Consider the following 6,885-nt stretch of genomic DNA (forward strand, 5'->3'; position numbering starts at 1 on the left):
CCTGAATCAGCTGGGTGGGTCTTGCCTCTAGCCTCTTTGCTGGGAGTTCTGCTGAAGGGTTCTGTGCTGGGCCTGTACTCTGGGTGGAATGAGGATCCGTGGGCCCCAGGCGGTCTCACTCACTGGCCGGACCTGCGCTCTTGGTCTATTAAGAATCCAGCGGGCCCCAGGTCGTCTAGCTTTGTCTTCAATTCATCCTTTTTATTTTCTCATTTTTTTCTTTTACCTTCCAGTCCCCATTCCTCTTTCCCTTTGAACAATTACTTCCTAATTTACATTATCAGTTATACCTTTTGGTTCTTATTTATACTTTCTATTTCTCATACCAGAGAGACAATGTGATATTTACACATGTGTCTGATTAAGAGTATGGTCTCAAGGTCCATCCATTTAGCTACAAATGTCTCAAATGTATCCTTTTATGGCTGAGTAGTACTTATTTTATAAAAAACCCTTATCTTTGTTATTTTGTCAGTTGATGGGCATTTGGATGGTTTCCAAAATTTAGCTGTTAACAAACTGCTGCTATAAACATGAGTGCACATGTGTCACTGGTATATTAAGCCTTTTTATTCTTTTGGGAAGATATCAACAAGGGGAATAGCGGAGTTAATGGCACCTCTGTTTCTAGTTCTTTTAGGAATCTCCACACTGATTTTCACAGTGATTGCACCATTCTACATTCTAACAGTAGAGAAGGAACCTTTTGGTTGACTTGTTGGTAACAGCCATTCTTTCTGGAGTTAGATGGAATCTCAGTGTTACTTTAATTTGTATCTCTCAAATGATTGGGGATGTTGAACATTTTTTCATGTATTTATTTGCCATTTGTATCTCTTGTGAGAACTGTCTTCATCTTACATGTCTGCTTTTGGACTGGGTCTTTAAGTTTGGGGATTATGATTTTTCTTCAGTTCTTTGGCATTCTAGATATTAGCCCTTTTTCTGAAAAACAGCTAGCTAAGCTTTTTTCCCCACTCTGTGGGTTGCCTTTTCACTGTGATGATTTCTTTATGAAAAGTGTAAAAACTTTTCATAAGATGAGATCCCAGTTGTTGATTATTTTGTAGTATTTCCTGTGAAGTTAAGATTTTGCTCATGAAATCTTTGCCTTTACCTATGTCTTCAAAAGTTCTGCTTATTCTTTCTTCCAAAAGATTTAGTTTTTGTTTTATGTTTTTCCTTCTCTTTTTTTTGATATATTCTTTTCTTTTTTTAAATGTATTTAGTACAAGGTCTATAGGGTCTCACTGCACAGATTGGACTCAGCCTCCAAAGCACTGGGATTACAGGCGCGCTCCACCACGCTTAGTCTGTCTTCCCTTTTTTTTGAGTCTCAGTATGTAGTTCAAGCTGACCTCAAACTGATGGTGATTGTCCTGTCTCCTTACAGGCATGCACTACCACACCCTTTTAATATTTAGATCTTTGAAAAGATAGAATCATTTTTGCCTCTCAAAACATAGTTCTTCAGTGAACTGTAAGTTGCATAGTAAAGCACATTAAATATGCCATTAAAATTAGTTTTGAATCTAGAATAATTTTTGAGAAATCATGTCAGAAACATAGGTCTTAATAAAAAGTAACAAAAATCACTAAAAGGAGAGACAAAAGTTTGTGAGAACCTTATGATCTTGTAGGCATTCAGAATCAGATGTCAGCTGTCATTCAGATTATTGATTATATGCTTGTTGTGGGCCAGGTGGGAAGAGGAGGGCAGTAATAAGTAGGACGAAGACGGACCGCTTAGTCACTTAGGGAAGGGGAGTAGGCAGCATGTACAGAGTCAGAGTGCGGTCAGGTAAGTGCAGATGGCAGCGGGCAGAACCAGCATGCACTGGCTTGGGGCAGTAAATGCTTCTGGCGTAGGAGGGGGCCACTGGCCAGGGCCTGGAAGAGTGAGAGATTGCCTTTCACAAGAGCCTGTTATATGTTGTGTATTAGAGCAGGTGAAGGATTTCACAGTGTTATATGTCAGTAATTCAGAAAATGATTACCATTAAATAGGTAGATAGTATTTAAAAGTTGGTTGCATAATTCTAGTGTGTTGTTACTGAATTGGTTTTACAAAATTAATTGGATTTCAGTTCACCTAAAGCACTGCATTCTAGAAATTACGTGAAGTTTTTACTTACGTTAGAACATTCAGTCTACGTCATATACAAGTCATTGAATAAAAGCACAACAGGTGGTAAAAACAGAAATAAAATATAAATGCTGATTAAGGATGTCATGAAAGAAAAAAAACCTCCCAGGCCAGCCAAATAACTCGGCAGATCAAAGTGCCAGCAAGCAGGTACAGGGTCTGGGGGTTTGATCCTGGGCCTGCCATGCTGGCCCCGCCCCCGAGGTGCATGGAGACATTAAATGAGACTGGGCGTGGTGGTGTGCGCCTATAATCGCAGCTCTTGGGAGGCTGTAGACAGACAAATGTGTTTCAGTGGAACACATTTGGTCTAGATGGATCTCTATGAGTCCAATCTAGTAGTGAGACCCGGAACACCCTGTAGACCCTTCTCTAAAATACAAAAAAGAAAACTCCCTACTTTGGTTACTAATAAAACTGATGTGTTCTAGAATCCTTGTGTTGTTAGAAAACATAATTCTGGTATAGTAAAGAAAATGTAATATACGTTTTACTGTAGTATTGTTAGTCTCAGATCTTTTTAAAATTGAGTTTTTGTTTTTATCACTTTTAAATATACGTATAACACTATTGGTAGGACATATTCATATAGAACAGATTTATTTAAAACAGATTTCTTTTTTAAAGTAGGTAATATAATATGAACTATTGTTCAATTCTGTTTAAGATGAAGAAGATAAATGTGTCATAGAAGGCAACAATTGTACATTTATCCGTGATTTGAATAAAATTAAACCTTCAGAAAACAGAGAAACACTAGGTAAGTGTTTTTCTTTTTCTTTATTCTCTTTCATATTCAAACAGACTTTCCTCTTATTTTCATTGTATTATTTTCTTGCAGAATTACTATTGAAGGAATTTTTTGAATATTTTGGCAATTTTGCGTTCAATAAGAATTCCATAAATATTCGACAGGTAAATATTTTAGTATTTGGTTTAAGGTATTTTCTCTTCTTATGTAGTAATATTTTTAATCAGCTTTCAGAGAACTGTAACAAACGTTATTTCACTTCAACCCTACTGTAATACAAAGTAATAAGGTGTTTGGTGCACAGAGGAGCCACCTAACTTGCCTAAGGGTAGTCATCTAGTTAGAGGAGAAGGAGGCTCTGTTAACACCTGCCTTTGTCACAGTGCCATGTGTGCACCTTTGCTGTCTTCAGTGCTTGTTGATACTATGTTCTCTAAAATGTGCAGTAATGTCCTATAGAGTTTTCTGGAAAGCTTTATAGTTGTTTCTTAGCTGGGGTTGTGTTCCAGTGGAACACATTTGGTCTAGAGTCCCAAGGTCAGAGTTCAGTGATCCCCTCAGTTTGTCTCCATACAACTTAATTTATTTAGAGCACATGGATCTGTGATTTGGGTTCCTCTAAGTACATTAGTTCAGACAAAGAATACTCTGGGCATAATCTCACACTAAATAGATCTGCACCCAGGGGTGCTTGTGATCGATACTGCTTTGGGTTTATCCTGTTCAGTATTTTGGCCCAAGATACTTTTTTGTTGTTGTTGTTGCCTTAGCTCTGTTCTGTTGGCAGAGGCGGTTAAGGTGTGGGATGGGAGAGGAAGGGAAAGCTCTGGAATGTAATCTCAGAGGAAAAGGTCACCAAACATACAAAGTTCTTTGTCCCTTTTCTAGGGGGTGGGTCTTCAAACTAAGTTCCCTCACCAGACCTTTTTATTAACATTTTTCATCTTAAGAAAGCATATGTTATATTGCCCAGGCTGAGCTCAAACTTGTGATCCTCCTGCCTTAGCCTCTCAGAATGCTGGGTAACAGGCAGGGTACCTGCTGAGAAGTGGATGGAAGAAGTTAGGGAAGGACTTGGGGATGGGGCTGCTCACGATGCTTTTCCCATATTCCAGTGACATTTCCATATCATTTGAAAGAATGTGATACATAGGTTTACTGCCATTCCTTACATTCAGAGCTTTTATTTCTGTGAAGTATGGATGATTTTTTTCTGGAAGTGCCTTTCTGTTGGAAACTTTAGCATTTTAATCTTTCTCTTCCTTTCTCATTTCTTCTTGGGAAATGGTAATTGCTATGTATATTTAAGGATTCTAATTTTGTGTATTTCTTTTCCCACTGTAATAGGTGTGCTTTCAGCAGCTCTCAGAAATAACTGCCTCTCCATCTGATTTCCTCCCAGTTTTCATTTTCCCCCTTTCAGCTCTAGCTTTTTAGGTAAAAATTACATTATTTAAAAATCATTGTTGACGTCCAGGTATCTGTCATTTGAGCTGTAATGTCGTCATCCATAGATCATACAGCTATTAAGTTTTCCCCAAAGAATACTCTTAAAAGTACAATGGGACAAGACAGAAGTACACGCATACCTGTTTACTAACATGCATACATACCCAGCTTCCCAGGGAAGAAATTCTGTACTGTATAAAGTTAGTGCTGGTATTTTACGTTTTGACATTTAAGCTCTTCCTGCATTTATAAATTTATAAATTTTTCTCTCTGTGTGTCATAACCTATAGGGACAAGAGCAAAACAAACCTGATTCTTCTCCGCTGTATATTCAGAATCCATTTGAAACTTCTCTCAACGTAAGCAAAAATGTAAATCAGGGACAGCTACAAAGATTTGTTGACTTGGCCAGAGAAAGTGCCTGGGTTTTACAACAGGAAGATGCAGGCCCACCTTCCCCTTCAAGCAGGCAGCCCTGGGGGCTGGCTGCCCTGCTGCTGCCGTCTGTAGCACAGAGCAAGAAGGTACAGAAGAAGATGCCAAGTGAAAGAATTAAAAGCCTGTTAGAGTCTGTGAAAAGCAACAGAACACAAAGTACAACAAACACCAGTGAGAACCATACAGCTAGTTCTCGGACATAGTGGCTGCTATTTTGTGTTAAGAACTGGTACCTGAAACTGGTGTGTCCAGACTTTGGTGACTTTGGGTATGATCTGCTGTCCCTTTTGCAGTCTTCTCATTGCCTAGCCCCTCTCCCAACTCTGACCCAGAGTTCTGGAACATTTTCAGTCTTACCAGCCTGGCACATGGGTGGCATTTTATTAAACAAGTCACAAGGATGGAATGAAAGAAGATTGGAGTGAACTTTAAGTGAGCCACACAAAGTGAGTGGTAAAAGTCAGTTTTAGAATTAAACCGCTGTTGATACCCACATCACTCCCAGGTTGGAAAACACTGAAGAGGACTTCTAGTTATGTACATGTGAAGATAAATACAATAAACCTTCAAAATTTCATAGTACTCTTTAGTATGTATTTTTCTGTTTTTCAAGCAAACTGTTCTTACACATAAATTAAAATGGGATGATACTGAAACTCAAAAGTGTTTTTAAAATATATGAGCACAGATACTTTATTCACTATACTCAAGGTGTTCTAAGTTGAACATATAAAAATGTTAATATATCATGTTCTAAAGTACTATTGTTTTCAATTTTACAAACACCACATCCAGGTGTGGGTGTACATTCCTGCAATCCCAGCGCTCAGGATGCTGTAGCAGGAGAATCGCTGGAGTGTGAGGCCATCCTGGGCTACATAGTGAGACCCTGTCTCAAAAAAAAAAAAAGAAAAGAAAACAAGTTTCTACTAAAATGTGATACAGATTCCCAATGTGCCTTCACTTCTTTTGAAAATTCTCTCCCTACTGTAGGAAGAAAGGGAGGAAAGAGAGCAAACAGTAACTTTCAGTATAAGAAGCAAAGAATGTTATTCGCTCTTTCTAGGCCCTAGATGTTTTTCTTTAAAATCCTGATAATAGCGACCACTGCACTAGATTTTTTTTAAAGCTGAGGAGCACAGGATTGAGATAGGTTACGTATTAAATATCTCTTAACCTGAAATGCTTAGAAAAAAATGTGTGCCAGACATTTTTGCATTCTAAGGTTTGCCTATACATAAAACAATATCGAGGATAGGACTCAAGCCTAATTTATGTTTCATGTATCCCTTATACATACCCTGAAGATACTTTTTTTTTACAATATATATAATAATATTGTACATGAAACAAAGTTTTGGGGTAGAATTTTCTACTTAAGGGATCATGTTAGCATTTGAATTAGGAATGGCCAACCTATAAAATTGCTCTTTAGCTATGACTTTCAAGTGTTTGTTGTGTTCAGTTATTATCACTAAAATTCAAATTTAAAGTTTATAATGGCTTTAAAAAATTTTGCTCTTAAATTTTAAGTCAGAATTTATTTTTTTTAAAGAGAACAAAAATGATATACAGAATTTCAAAGTGAGATGATGGGAAATTAACAATGATTGTTATTACATATTGTCCTCTTCAGAGTAGTTGTGCAGATTCCCGGATTTAAGCCAGAAATTATAATGAATCTAACTTGGGATATTTTGAGAACCTTAGTAAAAGAACTGTATAAACCTCTGTGTCCACATGGCTGTGCTGTTGGATTTTGCAACTGAATCCGAACAAGTATGTCCTTTTTTTGTAGTGTCTTAAAATGAAAGGTATTCATTCGTTCTTTAGGTTTACTTCTTTCGACTAGAATTCAGTACTGATTTAGAAATTTATATTTAAGTGTTTCTAAGTGATGATTTTTCTTTTTCTTTGTAGATATTTGATCGTTTTCTAGCTTGGCATTAAGTCTAGACTTTAACGAATAAAATATGTATATGTGTCAGCATTTTCTTTTTTATAATTTACAGGACAAACTTGATACTATAGGTCTGTTTTACTTTTTAGAATAAAATTTAATTATGTGGTGAATTTTAATCTCAAGATATTTTTTTTAATT

The 6,885-nt window shown here is 37.0% G+C and overlaps 1 protein-coding gene and 1 long non-coding RNA gene across 2 annotated transcripts in view; both read left to right on the plus strand.

Annotated features, from left to right (window-relative positions):
* Mtpap (mitochondrial poly(A) polymerase) overlaps window positions 1–6,885 on the plus strand; it is a 47,431-nt gene that overhangs the window by 21,726 nt on the left and 18,820 nt on the right. The gene's annotated exons all lie outside the window — the stretch shown is intronic.
* LOC111812763 lies at window positions 2,763–6,320 on the plus strand. Its single transcript, XR_002818173.1, has 3 exons — window positions 2,763–2,906; window positions 2,988–3,061; window positions 4,637–6,320. It is a non-coding gene; the product is annotated as an uncharacterized LOC111812763 (long non-coding RNA).

This window comes from Octodon degus, unplaced genomic scaffold (genome assembly GCF_000260255.1).
Source record: "Octodon degus isolate 3935 unplaced genomic scaffold, OctDeg1.0 scaffold00141, whole genome shotgun sequence".
NCBI classification, from domain to species: domain Eukaryota; kingdom Metazoa; phylum Chordata; class Mammalia; order Rodentia; family Octodontidae; genus Octodon; species Octodon degus.